This window comes from Passer domesticus, chromosome 2 (genome assembly GCF_036417665.1).
Source record: "Passer domesticus isolate bPasDom1 chromosome 2, bPasDom1.hap1, whole genome shotgun sequence".
Lineage (NCBI taxonomy): Eukaryota > Metazoa > Chordata > Aves > Passeriformes > Passeridae > Passer > Passer domesticus.
Genome location: NC_087475.1, coordinates 108,152,286 through 108,169,486, shown reverse-complemented (window position 1 = coordinate 108,169,486; position 17,201 = coordinate 108,152,286). Strand labels below are relative to the sequence as shown.

Here is a 17,201-nt window from a genome sequence, read left to right as displayed (position 1 = left end):
AAGAGCATTTGACCAAAAGCCTCTCTCCAATTTAAATGTACTAAGTGGGGTCAGTTGGTCATGCTCTTGGGTGAGCAGATGCTGGAAAAAGAAACCAAGTGAATTTTGAACTACTGCTTGTTAGTGAGCCCAGCTGCTCTTCTTGGGGATAAAAGTTTGATCAACTCAGCTGATTGTGCCACCACCTGAAGTCAAGACAAAGCAGATTCTTCTGGAAAAGATGGTGAGTCTGACCAGGATCATTAACAGGTAACTTGCTGTATGGATAAGCTGTTAATACCATCACACTAAAAATCAACTTTCCCTCAATTTAGGGATTTGTTTAAATTAAAAGCAAAATTTGCTTAGAGTAGAGAATGGCCTGTTGTTTCTGTTCTTTCTTGTATATCCCTTATCTGCAGTAGAAATAAAAATTCCTTGGGGGAAGTACTCTGGGATGGTGCAGAGTCTGCTCAAGGGAGAAGCTACTGCTGTACACATAACTGTGTACAGGTTTATATCTGCAAGTTCCACAAAAATTTGGCCTCAGAGTCACTGCTGTTCCTTTCAGCAACCGGTGAGAATGCATGCCCATGGGAGAACTGCTTACATGGCCAAATTTGTGGATTCAAGTTTCCAGAATAATCTATGGGCTGAAATTACATACAGCTGTAAATTGGGTAGTACTTCAGAGAGATGAATTCTTCTTATGTCTGCTTTGAGATTATTTTTTGTTCTCTATAGTTTTAAACAACACCATTTGTTGCAAGAGATGTTTTCTTAGCCTGGCTTCTAATCTAAAATTGGTGCAAGGATAATTTTCTGCTGCCTTATCTGTAGTGGGCAGTTTCTTGGTGGAAGAAAGGAAGCAACTGGCAGTACCTTAGGCACTAGAGCATCAAGGGAGCTTAGCTGGTAGATGCATAAAGTGGGAAATGTATGGTACAATGCCAGCACAGACTGTCCCTTTATGAGGCAGATGGATGAACCTTTGAAAGGGTTCTGGTGGCTCAGGAGATGCTGGACAATGTGTTGGTCTTCATGCAAAGACTTGCAGGTTTCAGTAAAAATGGTGTAAAAGTTTGACTGGTGTGTGCAAAGCCCAGATGGTATCTCATGCTTGGGTTTGAAAGGTTATTTCCTGTTTGACCAGAGCTGCAGGTGCCACTGTTGTTTCATCTCTGTTACAATCATGAGGAAATTTTGATACAGTTTGTACAGATGCTGTTTGTCTGGCTCAGCAGAGAGACAGACAAATAGCTGGCCCAGTCATGTTCCCCCAGTCCCTCACTTTATACTGTGGGACAGCACCTTGCCACTTCAGGTATGTTTGCAACTGTAATACCAAATTCCTCTTGGACTGGACATTTCCGAATGCAAAATCGGAAGAAATTGAGAGCCGAGTTATTTCTATCATGTTGCTTCTTGCAAATACTCTCTAAGAAAGGGAAGACAAAACACTGCCTAGGAGGTGTTTCTCCCTGCCTAAAAGTCATTCTTTGGCAGATCAGGTGGAGAAGAACACATTATTTATTTGGTGAGGTCCATGTAAATGAGAATTAAAGGTGGCAAAATTATTTTTCTTTAATATTTTTACTGAATATTCACTTTTCATTTCGTTCATAGCAACTGAGCAAAGGGTTGGGTTTTGGTATTTCTGGGTTTTCTTCCAGCTTGAAATCACAAAACCTAAAATCATGAATGCAAGGAAGAAACAAAAATCATCCAGAGAGGCTGGAGCAGTGGAAAGGGAGGAGGAAAGGCATGCAGCAGTGATAGTGCTGTAACTTGCCCTTTGGAACAGAAAATAAAGCTCTTGGTTTGGAATGCTTTTTTTGAGACAGAACAAATTATTACACCAAGTTCAATCTTTGAACCACATCCAGTACAAAGTTCATTTGATACATTCAATGCAGTCCTACATTTGCAAATATGCTGAATTTGATTTGATTGCATCTTTTGGAAGGCTATACTGGCAGCAAATAAAATATATGCCAAGCATTTCTCCTGAGAAAAATAACAATTGGTAGTATTTCAGCCAATAGTTTTCATTCTTATTCTTTATTTCTGCTTTTCTTGAAGAATCATAACTTGAACTCTGAAGCAATAGAAGCAGCCAGCTTATCCTGTGTGACAGTGGATAGTGCTGGAAAATGTGCTTTTGGTCATTGCCAAAACAAAAAAAAAAAAGTGTGTATTGCAAAGATAATCCCCTTCTGGCCTTCCATCAATGTCTTGAAAATTGCCCTTAGTAACTGGGTTGTCTGAGGATCACTGACACAGGCTGTCTCACCAGGCTGACTCCTTTGCTGCACACCACAACCACGTGCAGGGAGTGATGAACTGGTGTTTGTCGTGGCTGGTTTTTCCCCTGTCTGCTGGGTATGTTCACTGTGCAGGCATGCACAATGCTGGCAAAAACACTTGAAGTCAAACATATCCTTCCAGGCACTGAGATCCAGAATGAATCTGAAACTCAGTGTAGGTTTCCTGAAATATGTCCACAGAGGAAGAGCAAGGCTGCTGCAAGAAGATTTTACACTAGCAGAGTTTATGTAATTTGGAGGATCCTAGAAATTCCTATCAAGTAACTGCTTGTTTACACAGTACTAGTTCAGGAAAAAGTTATGGTGGTGCCAGATTGGGAAACACAATTGGGGTTGTTCAGCCTGGAAACCAGAAGGCTTGGGGTGACCTAATTGTGACCTTCCAGTACTTGAAGGGAATCTACAAGAAAAATTGAGAGGGACTTTCTGCAGGAACATGTGGAGACAGGACAAGGGGGGAATGACTTGAAACTGCCAGTAGGTTTGCATTAGATGCTAGGGAGAAATTCTTTACTGTGAGGGTGGTGAGGCTCTGGCCCCCCAGAAATGCTGTGGCTGCCCCATCCCTGGAAGCGTTCAAGGCTAGGTTCAATGAGGCTTTGAGCAACCTGGTCTAGTGGAAGGTGTCCCTGCCTGTGGCAGAAAGACCTGGGACTACATGTGCTTTAAGGTCACTTCTACCCCAAGCCATTCTATTGTAGAGTTGCATTTTAGTTAAATGGTATGCTCTGTCTCACCCCTCCAAAATATATGGTATATGCCAAGCCTGTGGTCCTGCCCTCATGTCTCATGTGTCTGTAATCCCATTGGCACAAGTCTGATTCTGCGCCCACTTTGAATTTCCTTATTAAACTGTGTGAGGGAAACCAGACTCTTGGCTCTTCTCCTCCTCTCTTGGCCCCTCCCTCCCCCTTTCCCCTTCCCCCTCAGCAACCATGCTGTTCCCAGGGGTGGGACCCCCAATAAACCCTCATCTAATCAGCACCCTCAGAAGCCGTGTGGAGTCTCCTTGCCTGCCTGCTGCTGCCAGCAAACTCACAGCCTAGGGGAGCCTCCAGGGACTCCCCAGGGTGCTCCCCCCCCTGCAAACTAACTACATCATTCTATGATCTTCATGTCACCTGGGTTTTGTGCACAAAGGAGATTGCTTTCTCAGATAGTTATTTGACTGTCATGTCCTGGAAAGATTTACCAAAAACTAAGCTACTAAAAAATTGTTTGTTCATGGCAATAAACTAGATAATTGCAATCTTGTCTTTTTGCATTTATTGCCAAGAACAAGAACTCTTAAGTACTTTAATTTCCTTTCCACATGTTCCTTCCTCCTGTCTTGAGGTTAAGTTTGTCCCCTTTCCAAGGCTGAAGGATAATGTAGGCAGCATTAATAGATGTACCAGGGAACTGGCTTCTCAAGATCAGGATTACAGTGCAATTCTGTTTACCCAAAACTAAAATGAGAGACTTGGCCAGTGAATTTTGTCACTGCTCTGTTATGATCCCGTGACTCTTGGAGCAGAAGAGGCTGTTAGAGCAAGGTTTTTAGCAGAGACTGAGGAAAACAGGCTTATGGAGAACATTGGAGTACCCACTAAATCTGTGTGCTTTTGTAGATGGCTAACAAGTAATCAGCTTGAAACCTTTTTTTTTTTGTGCCCCACTCTCTGTGACTGGTTGGTTAGAACACTTCAGAAAAGATGAGAAGAAAAATCCTTCTCATTGTCCTTATACCTACTGAAATGCAATATTTAGTAGACAGGTCTGTGCTGCTGTCCCCTCTGCCTCTTGTGGGGGCATGGGCTGGCAGATGCCCAGGCTCAGTGTGTCCCAGGTGCCTGCCATGTGTTCTGTTGTTGTTGATATGCAGTTGCCCCATCCTGTTCCTGGGACCTTGCATTGGAGACTGGTATGGCTTTAGTTGTTGTCACACACCCTTTGTGCCTGTGAAATGGATAGGCAGTGTTCCTTTCATGGGTCTCAAACCTTGCCAAAGCTACAAAAAGTTTTGGAAGTGGCAAACTGAAAAACCTGTGTTATTATGTTTGTTTAGAAGAAAACACTGCCTTCTCGTATGCTGCAAATGGCAGCAATGCCAGAGGTGTTGCACTACCTTCATTAAAGCCTGAGGAACAATCTTGCTCCGGTGCTGAGGACTGCAAGTCCATAGCCTGACACAGGCAGTGGTCTGAGCAGACAAAACCAAACTCCTAGAACATCCTGTGTGAAATGCTGGGGTGCTCTCTCACCTGGCTCTTCCTGTAACACACCTCCCTGGGGAATTCAGACCTCCAGGGTCAAACTTAGGCTCAAGCACATGTTTTGAGATACCATCTTTAACATTTAAGGGCACCACACCTTATTCTTCTTTTCCTTAAGAGTCCTGGATGTGGTAGGACAGGAGAAGAATGAGCAGACACTAGCTGCTGGCCTTTCTCAAGCTCATACTTAGACCTCTGTCTCATTTCTGTCTATCAATCTGCTCTGTCCAGCAAGTCTCATCATTAATGCTGGTGCAGTTCCTTTCCTAACTCAAAGGTAGCTGGCATGTGTAACTGTGTCCCACAAGAGTTTTATGAGATGGGTTTCTGGCTGATTGGGTTTTTTCCAGACCTGATCGGTCTAGGAATAGAGTTGAAAGCTGCCTTTTAGTTTCAAAACACTTAACTAGGCTACTAAATTATTAGCATTGGCCAGATGCCACCACGTGGGACAGAGTCCAGTTCCAGCAAGGTGGTAGAACTGCTCTCTTACTTAGGTGTTTTTTATTGAACAACCATCCAAATTTTTCCTTCTGATCTGATGAGAGCGGGATGTATAAATAGCATTGAGTCTAAGGGAAATGTGGGCTTTTCTCTCCCATGCCTTTCTCTTTTGTGTGTGCCAAGTTAAGGAAGAGGAGAATTCAGAAAATGCAAAGAATTCTCTTTTCACTTTTCTCCTTGCTTCTTTTAAAGTGCCAGAGTGAGAAGCCAGTACCTTAACATGTCTTCTATTTATTACCCTAGACACACTTCTTTGTGATTTTGATACCTGGAGTGGGAACATCCTCCCCCAGGGGTATTTTGGACTCCTGTTATTGTATTTGCTGATGTTTGTAAAACTCCATTTGCTGTCCTGTCTGTTCATTGTTCTGTTTCAACACACCTTTAGCTGACCTATGCTCCAGAGAACTGTTAAACATTGCAGGCATGCTTGAGGAAGGAAACTGATCTTTCTTTCAACTTGTAGTGCAGCACTTAGATTCACTGGTGTAGCAGAAGGAGCAGTAGATGTGCTGTGGGTGGTGCTAAACTGGTTTGGAGAGAGCTGGGAACAGCATGAAGAGTAGAACAAAAAACTTTATGCTGTGATGGTATGGATAAGTTAGCATCTGTGAGCTAGCAGACTTTGTTGTGTGGAGGTGTTAGAGCTTTAAAAGCATTGTGGGCTATAGAAGGAGCATTTTGGAAAGTCTGTGAGCCCTGGCTATGCCTTTGCCTTGGAGAAAGCAAAGGAGAAGGTCACCAGAGATGGTTAATAAAGCTTTAGCTGCTGACCTCACTAAACATTCTTCCAGTTCAATGGCCTGTGCAGGATGATGTGTTTAGTCAATGTTTAATTCCTAAGCAACAAATGGTGATTGTCATACTAGAAGGCACTTGTGGTGTTGACTGAAGCAATGGAGGCCAAGGATTAAAAAGGTCATGCAGGGAGATCACTTTGGCAGCCTCAAAGCTCTCCCCTCTAGGTCAGGTCCCTTCTCAGCAGGAGAAAACAAGAAGAAGTTCATGCTGCCTTAAGGCCAGAAAAGGTTTTCCAATAAGAAAATAAACTAGCTATCTAAAAAAAATAATTGGCTGTAGGAAACAAAACAAAGGGAAATGTGAACTGTGGATATCTGAAGGAAGGCAGGGGAAAGCAGGAAATTAAGAGGCATTAACTCTTCCCCTGGTGATGGGAGAGCAGGAGTGGAGCATGTAGCTGGTTAGCAGAGGCAGCCTGTGACTGACAACAGGAGGAGAAATTGACAGCAGCTGCTGAGGAGGTTGAGGGCTGCTTAAATAGACCTGGAGAAGAGATGAGAGGACTGCAAACAATGCCTTCATGGAGCAGAAGACCTGGTTGAGATGTCAGGCAGAAAATTCAAGAAACCTTCTTGTTGAATGAGTCAGAACTGAGAAGAGCCCTCTTAGCTGAGAGCATCTTAACCCTGTGTCACCTTCAGCCTTCTCCAAGATTTGATTGTCAAGGCCTGGACCCTGGGCTCTGAGCTCTGAGCAGTCACCAGGGCTGTTTATCTCCAAGCCTGGCCTGGTTTTGTCTGAAGCTGCTTTATCCAAGGATTCTGTTAACTCAAGTTTATCTCCAAGCCTGGCCTGGTTTTGTCTGAAGCTGCTTTATCCAAGGGTTCTGTTAAGTTTGAAGGGGGTGGGGGGATAGGCATGTGACATTCCTGCCTCCTATGAAACTAACTCAAAGCATGTGAAGTTTACAAGTCTTTATAAAGTTTGGCCCAGGCCAGCAGGACTGGCTTAGTCCTTTCCTGCATATAGCAGTTCACGTCTGTATCAGTGCTAGGAGGATTGGGATGATTTCTCCTTTATTGTTGTTTATATTCTATGTTTTATACATCAACATGCATAATAGCAATTATTTTGTGCTTTTCCAACTCTGCTGGGTAAAGTACGCAGGGATTTTGTGATATAGGCAGACAAAGAGTTAAGTGCTGTTCAAACCACTGCACTTTCCAGGTTGTGACTCAGTCTTCAGGATTGCTTTGTTTTAAAGACAGATAGAGCTATAAAGCTATAACAAATTTTTCTTTTCCTTTTTTTTTTTTTTTTTTTTTTTGTTAGGCTGTTACTGAGCATGGACATGTGCAATGCAGACCAGAGTTTTAGAAGATTAAGGCAAGACTGAGTAGGTTTTCTTTGATCTACCAAGACCTCCATGCTGATCTACTAAGAGAGGGCAAGATTGCAAGCTAATAATAGGGCTTACTTGTGGCCAGGACACACTACTTCTTCCAAGCTGGATATTGGCTCCAGTACTTATTTACTGGGCACCAGGAATAAGTTTTCACCCATGCAATTTCCAGCTGCAAATGGGCTTAGTTCTAAATTACTGATCTGTGATGATTTCAGTCATGACAGTGATTAATTTTGCTGATGAGTTGATGGTTTTGTAAACATGTACAGCATCTCTGCAAAAGTCATTGTTTATGAGGTATTTGATGCTTTTCCTTTTCAAATTTCATGCTGTTTACCTTGAGAATGAAGAATGAATGCTGTATGAAAAAATGCTGTGTAAAAGTCGCATGTCCTATGAGCCAGCTTGCTCAGTGTTAGCAGGGCTGAGCTGTTCCTGCAGTAAGGGTGCACATTCCAAAGCAATTAGAGCAGTTTCATAAGTAAATACTGCTCAGTAGCTGATAAAATGCCTTTCAGATGTCTTCCTAAAATAGATCCAGGTGACCAGTAAAGAACTACTTTCTTTAATCTTTGCAGTCAAATGTGAAAATACTTATTTTGATTCTTAACAGCTTTTTCTTTTAAAAATTGCTATGAATTTAAAGTACTTAATTTATCTTGTTGAAATAGCCTGCAAGTGAGTCACAGGGAAAAGAAATTGTGACGATCATGGATTCCCCACCCTATGTGCTTTGTCAGGGTCTCTGCCCTCTCTGAGCATAACCAGACATTGAAATAATTTCATGTTTGGTTTACTGTGAGTATGAAAATCTTCTAGGGAAGAGGAAGAACAAGTGGGAGGGTGGAAACCAAATAAAAGAATTTCCTCTGCCTATAAACTGGTGTTCAAAATTGCAATTCATCTGGAAAGCTTTGCAAACTGAAGCATACCTGTTTTCTGCTCAGAATGAGTATGGCTTCAAGCTGCAGCACTGATTTCCAAACTTCTTGGACCAGCTTTTACTCATATTATCTCCTGTCATAGAGCTTTGAATTACCAACCTCAGAACAGGGGTGTGGTCTCCAGGTCCCTTTGCAGACCCACCTCACAACTATCTGTATTTCCAGCTGTAAGAACACCTGCCCTTGGGCACTCTTTGGATAAATGCATGGGATGTTTGCCATTATGTACGCCAAGACCAAAGCTAAAGATCTTTTCCCAGAAGCATTCTTTCAGAAACTAAACAAAACAATATTTTAGATGTGGGTTTGCTGTTCTCTTTCATTACCCATGTTTTCCTGATTTTCATTCTCTACTACCTTTTATACCTCTTGGCTAGTGTTACTTTCTGGGGATTGTTTCCTTTTGTTGAATCATAAAATAAATGGACTTTTGAAGGTCATCTAGTCAAAAAACTCCTGGAATAAGCAGGGCCATTCTTAACCAGACCAGGTTGCTCAGAGACCTGTCTAGCCTAACTTTGAATGTTTCTAAGAATGAGGTATCCACCACCTTTCTGGGCAAACCACTCCAGTGTTTAGTCACAGTCATTATAAAAAACTTGCTCTTTATAGCTGATCTAAATCAGCCTTCTTCTTGTTTAAAACCATCACCTCTCATCCTATCACAACAGTCCCTGCTAAAATGTTTGCCTTAGCTTTCTTATAATCAGAGAATCATCAAGGCTGGAAGAGACCTCTAAAATTATCAAGTCCAACCATTAACCCAGTACTGCTAAGACCCTTTTAAGTACCAAAAGACTGATCTAAGGCTTCCCCAGAGCCTTGTTCTCCCAGGAAGAACAACCATGACTCTTTTTGCTTATCCTCACAGCAGAGGGGTGCCAGCCTTTAGATCATCTTCATGGCTTCTCTGCACAAGAAGGCAGGCAGAGGGGAAGGCAGGACACTCACTGGAAACTCCACCTGCAAGAATGAAGGAGGCAGAACGTGTGAAGAGTGTGTAGGGCTGAGTGCTGGCCCTAAGGAGCTGTAGAGAGTGGAGGTGGACCTCAAGCAAGGACAATTGAGCTTCAGCCTGGACAGTGCATGAGCCAAACCCTAAGTCTGTTTGCTTTGACTGGGTAACTAAAGACCTGCACTTGAACACTGTAGTCCAGGCCCTGGCCAAGCATATGGAACATTACCCTGAGTGTTATAGATGGATAATGAAATGATTGTCTCTCTCAAATAAGGGATAGCTATTGTGTGAATATTAAGAAAAGCTTTAGTGATGTATAGTTATGTTATTATAGTTCAGATGTCCTCTGTTCTCCCCATAGTTCCTTTTTCTCCCCACCTCTGTATTGTGACCATCAGACAGTCCAGGTTGTCTAGGACAGGTAGAGAGAAGGCATGCACATGTGTCCCTTACCTGGGGCAGTTGGGAATGGAAAAGCTTGTTGCTTAGGGGGTGAGGCATGGCAACATCTGATCTCCAGTCAAGTTACAAGAAAGCAGTCTCCACTGCTTTCAAATGGCAAAGAAGAGATGACTAACAGACTTTAGGAGGGTCCAGGGCTGGCTGATGCAACCCCCAGGGGTATAAAAGACTGAGCATCCATCTTGAAGATGAACTGGACACATGGTATCCACAAGGGCAATTCCCAGTGCTGTGACATTTTCCTTATGTAGTCCTTTGTTGTATTTTGTTAAGTTTTAATAAACCTTTTTAAATTTTCAAAGTGAGGAGTTGTTTCTCACAAGACTGAGTATGAGGAAGAAATAATCAGCTTTGGCAGTCCCTGAGCTTTAAACCTATGTGTAGCCCTTTTTCCAGTACAGCATTTGAAAATGTGTGCTTGCTCCAATGCTTCGTTCTGATGAAGAAAACAGAATTTATATACAAGTTTTTAAGCATAAAGTTGCCTTTTGTTCTGTATTGTACTGGAGCACATAGATAGTCATCACACACAAAGGTCTGTTTAATTTCATTTACTCCAGTTAGCAGAAGCAGAGCTAGCATTGGTTTGGGCTCTTGTTTTGGTTGTTTGGTTTTTTGGTTGTTTGTTTGGTTTTTTTTGTTTTGTTTTGTTTTTTGGGATTTTTGTTTGTTTTTTTTTGTTTTGGTGTTTTGTTTTTTTTTTGTTGTTGTTGTTGTTGTTGGTTTTTTTTGTTTTTTTTTTCTTGTGTTTGTGAGGTTTTTTTGTGTTGGTCTTGCTCTGTTTTGATGTGGTTTTCCTGGCGTTGGTTGTATGTGATGTGGTAGCATGAGAATTGTCAGTCAAAGAACTGGCTTGGCAATTTTCTGTGGATATCCAGGAAGTTGTTAATGGCATGTATCTGGCAAGATTCCAGATGTGATCAGCTATCAGAAGATATTCCTCCCCTTTCTACCCCCCTCAAGCTTTGTTCCAGAACAGCACCTCATATTTATACTTGTTAAATCCCATTTCTGCTAGAAACCTTAGCCAGCTCTGTAGAGTACCTGATGTGATATCCAGATAAGTCAAATCCACTTTTTATATTCCTGCCTCCCAAGTCTAAATATAAAAATCTGTGTTTCCTTCTGGTGTTTCTTTTATAATCCCAAGCTAAACTAAATAGAGAATCCTGTTGATTATGCTGTGCAGTTGTATTTATGGTGTGATTGTCTTCCTCAGCTAGACTTAGCTTTTTTAAAATAAAAAACAATGAACCAGGTATTTCCAGAATGAGGCAACTAAAACTTTCCAACACTTCTGGGACCTTCAATTCACAAGAAGTGTCGTGATTCTGGTTTGCTGTTAGTTAAAACCTAAACCAAATCTTTAGATCAACTTTACTTCCACCACTCATCTCCACTACATTAGAGACAAAGTACATTAGAGTACAGATTTTACCTGGATTATTTCCCTGGAAGAGCTTTAAAGGACCTTCCTCAGTTTGGAAACCTTGTGGAAAAAGTAAAAGAAAGTTTCTCTAATTTTACATTTAGTTTCAAGCTGGAGTCAGAGCCTTCATGGTATTTTCTGGTTTTGGTTTGGAAAGGGAGATGCTTTTGCTGTCAGCCAGCTGGCACGGGGTAGCTTTCAGCCCTCCCCACGGAGCCCTGCTCTCTGCAGGTCAGCAGCTGAGCCACAGAGTCTGGCCACAGGCAGGAGAGTTGGGTCCTGGCCAACTTGGAATGCTACAGCCCTGCTGGGTAAGGATGCAGCTGGCCAAGAACTGAGCCTCTAGGAATCAGGAAAAGGACCTGTAAGGAGCCCAGCCCCTGCCTCCCTCGGGAGGGTGCTGCTGCTTCACACCAGCATTGGTGTGGCAGAAGGGGGTGTCTTACATCATTCAGGACTGGATGGGAGGATTTTTATGTCTCTGTTTCTTAATCCCACACTGAGTGGAACAGGGTTGAAATCTGCAGCAAAATTAGCTCTGAGTCCTACAGCCCTGAGTGATATTCAGACTGTTAAAAATTTTTTTAAAGTCCTGTAACGGGTCTTAAAATCCATGTGTTCTTACCTACTTCAAAGATCTTGTGTTGGCATGACCAGCAGAAGTCCTATATGTGGTCCTGTGTGATGAGCAATGTGATTCATCTGCAGAGGAGGAACCTCCAAAGTGCTCTTCTGTTACAGAAACAGAATCATAGAATGGTTCATCTGGAAGGGACCTTAAAGATAATTTAACACCTGTGCTACAGGCAGGGATACCACCCACTAGACTTTTTGCTCATGACCCTGGGGATCCAAGGTGGCCTTGAACACTTCAGTAGATGGGACAACTTCCCTAGGCAGCCTGTTCCAGTACCTCGTCACTCTCACAGAAAACAATTCCTTCTTAAGGTCTCATCTAAACCTTCCCTGTTTCACTTTAAACCATTGCTCATTGTCCTGTCACTGTCTGCCCATATAAAAACTCCTTCTCCCTCCTTTTTATGAGCCTCCATAAGGTACTGGAAGGCTGCAATGAGGTGTCCTTTGAGGCCTTCTCTTCTCCAGGCTAAACAGCCCTAGCTCTCTCAGCCTGTCTTTGTAGAGGAGGTGCTCCATCCCTCTGAGCATCTTCATGACCCTCCTCTGGATTTGCTCCAACAAGCTGATGCCTTTCCTGTGCTGGGGACCCCAGAGCTGGATGCTCCCACCCCTGGTGGGGTCTCAAAAGGGGAGAATCCTCTTCCTTGACCTGCTGGCTAGGCTGCTTTGGATGCAGCCCAGGATGTGTTTGGCTTTCTGGGCTGCAAGAGCACATTGCCAGGTCATGTCCAGTTTTTTGTCCATGAGAACCCCCAAGTCCTTCTCCACAGGGCTGCTCTCAATGATTGCTTGTTCCAGTCTATGCTTTTGTCTGGGATTGCCAATACTCCATCACTTGAAACCTGGATAGTCCTGGTGGATCAGTGTTGCTGTTTTGTTCTTTGCTGTGGGCCACAGACCTCAGGTACAAATGTGTGTGGTGAGATCTGCAGCTTTGGAATTCTGAATGTGGTCACTAAACCTGGCCTGTGTTCCTTGTCCTTTCTCATATTTAAACTTGTTGGTTTTCCACTTTGGTATGCTTCTGTTTGAATTGTTTCCTGGGAATGAGAATGCTCTTTCACCTTTAAATTGGTAAAGTAGGCTGAGTGCTGCTGATATGCAATGCTTAAAGGGATTAGTTCGAACATTAACAGTTTCAGTTGCTAATCTCCTGTAGAACACAGAGGTTTGGAAGGGAATAACTGCTTCTCCCTAGTGACTTTCAATTGCTTGTTCTGCATGGATACAGGTATTTCCTCAGTCTCTGCAGAAGGCTAGCAAGCAGTGTGCTGAGGTAACAAATGGTGTGATGCTTCCACAAAAATTGGTAGTTGGCTGAGGCGCTGAGTTAGCGTTAAAATCATCCTATGGAAGACCACTGGTCATGGTCAAAAATACTAAATGCCTTGGGGCATGACAGTGTCTTCACTTCTCAGGGAAGCCAAGAGCAGCTTCTCAGTCACACAAGGCTCATTATGCCTAATCACTTCTCATGACTAAGTTAGAACAAATAGCAAAAATCAATTTCTTCTGAGTTGCTGGTTTCACTTCCAGCTGGTTGAAAAGTCTGTGCTTGCCACACCCCCTTGAATTTGGTCCATGCATGCATGAACTCCATGGTATTACTTTGCATTTGTTCTGTGTAAAGCTACAGAATATCTGCATACACATTTTTCAGCTGGGATGGTAGAAAACTGCTCTCTTTTCCCCATGTGTTTTTAGTTTCAATGCACAATGATAATGGGGATCTTGAATCTCTGGGTTCCTGTGGAACAGCTGTCTGCTGCTCAGATGTGGTAGGTCGTGAAGCAGAATGCTGGAGGGCAGGATACCTTTGTGGTGGAAGATGGACAGAGGAAAATGAAGTCAAAGTTTCCTCCTTAAGGAAGTCTTTACATGGTGTTTACATGTAGACACAAATTATTCACCCTATCTCTTCTGCTTTAAATGTATTTAAATTTTTTTTTTCCATTAGAGAAACAGACATCTCTGGCTACTCCTTCAGAAGGAAGGTATTGAAGTTCAGTGGGAAGCCAGAATTAAAATCCTCTTGAGAAGTACAGTGTGTTATATAACATACTGCATTCCCTCTCATGTGCATTTCAGAAGAGTGTTTGCCTGTAATCCAGAGAATGTTCAATCAGTATCTCTCAGTGAATTACACCATTTTTATTTTGAGTAAAGCTTTAACACTGTTTTCTCCAGTATTGCTTCCTGCTCTCAACCATGGTCTCCTACTACATCTCCTTAAAGCTCACTTGTGTTCCAAAATACTTAATTGGAAAATAAATATTTATGAAAAAGTGATGAAATTAAGGCCTTGCAGCACCTTCTGATGTTTAACAAAAAGTTAACACATGCAAAAATGGCTCCTGAAAGCTTCAGGCAATCTCAAGCCAGGTTTGCATTTTTCAAATTCTTGCTTTACCTTATTTGGCCATGCAAAATGGGATCCAGCGGTCCCCAGGGATTTGGCTGTGCAGAGATTGGTCTTTGTTTAGAAGAAAGTATGTGTTTTTTCCTTGGGAGACACATGGCTAAATATGGGCTGTGTTAATAACAAATGAGTCTGTTTGCTGGCAGAGTGACAGACTACCAATGTCCTCCAAGTTAAAAAGGCAGGCACACAGGAGTCCTCTAGCATCAAGCTTTTTGGCTTTGACTGCAACTGAATTGAAAGGTAGGGGGAGTGGAGGGATGTGCCAACATCAACTGCCATGGATCTTGGGAAGTAGTTTGGGAACAAGACAGCTATATTTGTCTAAAACAACTTGAAATGAAACCAAACAGAGAATCACAGTTGAGTGATTTTTGTGGGCTGAGACTGTATGTCTTCTTTTCTTCTTTCTTGCAAAATTTTTCTCTTTTTTAATAGTCTTTCCTATGAACAATTCATCTGAAAAATACAAGTAGATTAAACAAGCTGGCCAAATAATATGCATAGTTTTAGGGAATAAATATTGACTTAGTATCTGATATTGGTCAAGTGATATGTTTGAGGTGTGCCCTATAAAATGTAGCTCTTGGGACAGGATTGGTATCAGATCAAGAGCTCTGCTGACTTCAGGTTTTATTTACCTATTCACAAGGGAGAATTTGTTAGGCATGAAACCTGTTGATGCTTGGGCTGAGGTGAAGAGTGTAAGGTGGACAGCAATGGAGAAGTATTGATTAAAGTGTGTTGCATAAAGCGGTAACTACATAGCCACATTTTCAAAATATAACAAAAGGTTGAAGAACTCTTGCAAGAGAAACAGGGAAAGTCACAGGCAGTCAGGGAGCCATCAGTACCCAGGCAGATGTTAGGAAAAAGGTGTAAGTAGTTAAACAGCTCCTACTGCTTACTTGGGCACTGCTGATGGAACAATTTGCTTTGGACTGTTCTTTCTATCTCTGTTCAAAATGTTTTCTGTGAAAAGAGGATTTTTAAGTTAAGGAATGTTGCTTTCAGACTTCCTGTGAATCTTTGTACTTTGTGGTGGGATGGTGAGGAATATTGGTTCCCTTAAGTGTTGTGTGGATTAAAGACTTGGCAGAACTATGAACAAGGGAAGCATTACAAAATTTCTTTTATTTTTGATGTGAATGACATTCTCAGTTATCATGCAAATGGTTTTGAAAGCCAGAGAGCAAAGAACTCGAAAAAAACCAAATGTATTTGCATATCCAAGGGAAACATAACTACCGACCACTGGTTTCTTTGTTTGTTTGTTTGTTTTTTGGTGCTCAAGTTTGTACCTGAATATTTGTAAGAGTGAATGATTTTGGTTGGAGTTGGAGGTGGTTCAGGATTATCTCAAGTTATGCTGAGGCATCTCAGGCTCCACACCTGCATTAGGGATATTGCCCTGGAAGTTTTGCTGCAATTTTTCCTCATAGCTGGTGCTGGGTTTTTACATCACTGTTGTATGATAGTGAGCTGATATTTGGAGAAGATGACTGTGTCTGCTGAGGACTGGTTTCACTTGGCTGTATGACTGTTATAATTTGGAAATGTGTGACCAGTTCAGGAGTCTGCTCTGGTTTAGGTCCTGAGGTAGCTGGAGAAAGGGTGAATGAAGGACTGAGACCTGAAGACAGTCAAAGTTCCCTTAAACAGTGGCTTGTTTTAGTCCCTGTGGCCTGTACCCAAGGCTAACAAATTTGACTATTTTTTCTGCATCCTTTCTATGGACAAGGTATAGGATTTTGATAAGCTGAATCTTCTCATGCCCTTGGAGACTGTCAAGGAACCAAGTACCTGTGCAAAAGTGAGGATGCAGCAGGCTTGTGGCTTTTCACAAGAGCCAATCTATTCCTCTAGCTCAGGCAAAATGTGCTACAGGAATGAAACCACTCCTGCAGCCCCTGTGGGCTTTTTAATAAGATTCAGTCAGGCAGTTACCAGATTTCTGTAATACTGATGTTATCACTGTTCGGCTGCCTCTGTTTTGATTCCTAGCACCACCCACGTTCTCAGAGATGGTTTGTGAGGCTTTCACCACCAGCTGCCTGTGCCCACATTCTGGGGTACATTGGGACAAGGATGGGATTCGTGCCTGAAATGCCTGGTGCATACCAACAAACCCACTCCCATTGCCTGTCTGTTTGGAGGAGGCACTTTAGACCAAAGGGCTCTCGTGGCCTCCTGTAAGTTAATTACTGGTGACTTAAATGTTTATGGAGTGGAATGTGCCTCCCATTCAGCATCTGACCTATTCTGAGAAGCTGCCTTTGACATGTTGTTTCATGGGTGAATGGTTTAAAGTGTCCATGCAAAGTTGAAAGTTGTTTGAATGATGTGTTATCAGTGATTCTTTGTAACACCAAAGCTTCTTTGCTTTCTGATTTAAAATATGAATAAGCCAAATACATTGGAGTTGGGGATGTAAGCTCATCTGGCACAAGGGTTTCTCTGAAGCAGTCGTGTAGCCCCTTCAAACCCAAAATTTTTTGTGTGGTTGCTAATTACAAGGTAGTCATTGTTTATATCCTCATCTACCCTTTTGGCTTCCTCTTGGAAGAACAGGCACAGTTCCAATCTCCCTGAGGCAACTGGAGGCTGATGGTGGTTGGTGGCACCAGCCAAAGCATGACACTTGAGAGAGGAATGTCTGAGTTGGAACCCAGGAGTTGCCCTCAGATCATCCTAACCCAGCACAGGACACAGAAGAATAGCCCCTCATGTGGAAGTGGAGGCTTCCAGGGTGAGCTTAGGGAATGAGATCTTGTGCAATGTACAAAACCCCCTTTATTCTGCAGTAAAGTAGAATATGAATGCCATCCGAACAGTTAATTTGAGATAACTCTGTGGATAATTGACTTGAATTCTTGAATCGGGGAGTGGTTTTGATTTTAGTTTTTCTAAAAAAAAAATAAAATTGTTTTTAAGGAAATGAGAAGAAAGAAGGGAAGCATGCTTTTCCTTTGGAAACAATAATGAGGGATTTGGATAATCAAATAGCAGCTGTGCTGATGCAGACACAATAGCTGTCTGTCAAGAGCATGCAGACAGCTTACAGATGAAACTGCTGTGCTTCCAGCTCCCAGCAAACACTGGTATCCATTGTGGAAAAAACTGATGATGCCATGGATGA

The 17,201-nt window shown here is 42.4% G+C and overlaps 1 protein-coding gene across 1 annotated transcript in view; it reads left to right on the top strand.

Moving 5' to 3' along the window:
- Positions 1–14,214: 14,214 nt before the first annotated feature.
- The window catches only part of PHLDB2 (pleckstrin homology like domain family B member 2), a 105,969-nt gene continuing 102,982 nt past the window's right edge, over positions 14,215–17,201 (top strand). Inside the window, exon 1 of the mRNA XM_064410546.1 lies at positions 14,215–14,305. The gene's annotated coding sequence lies outside the window, so the exon portion shown is untranslated. The remainder of the gene's footprint in view (positions 14,306–17,201) is intronic.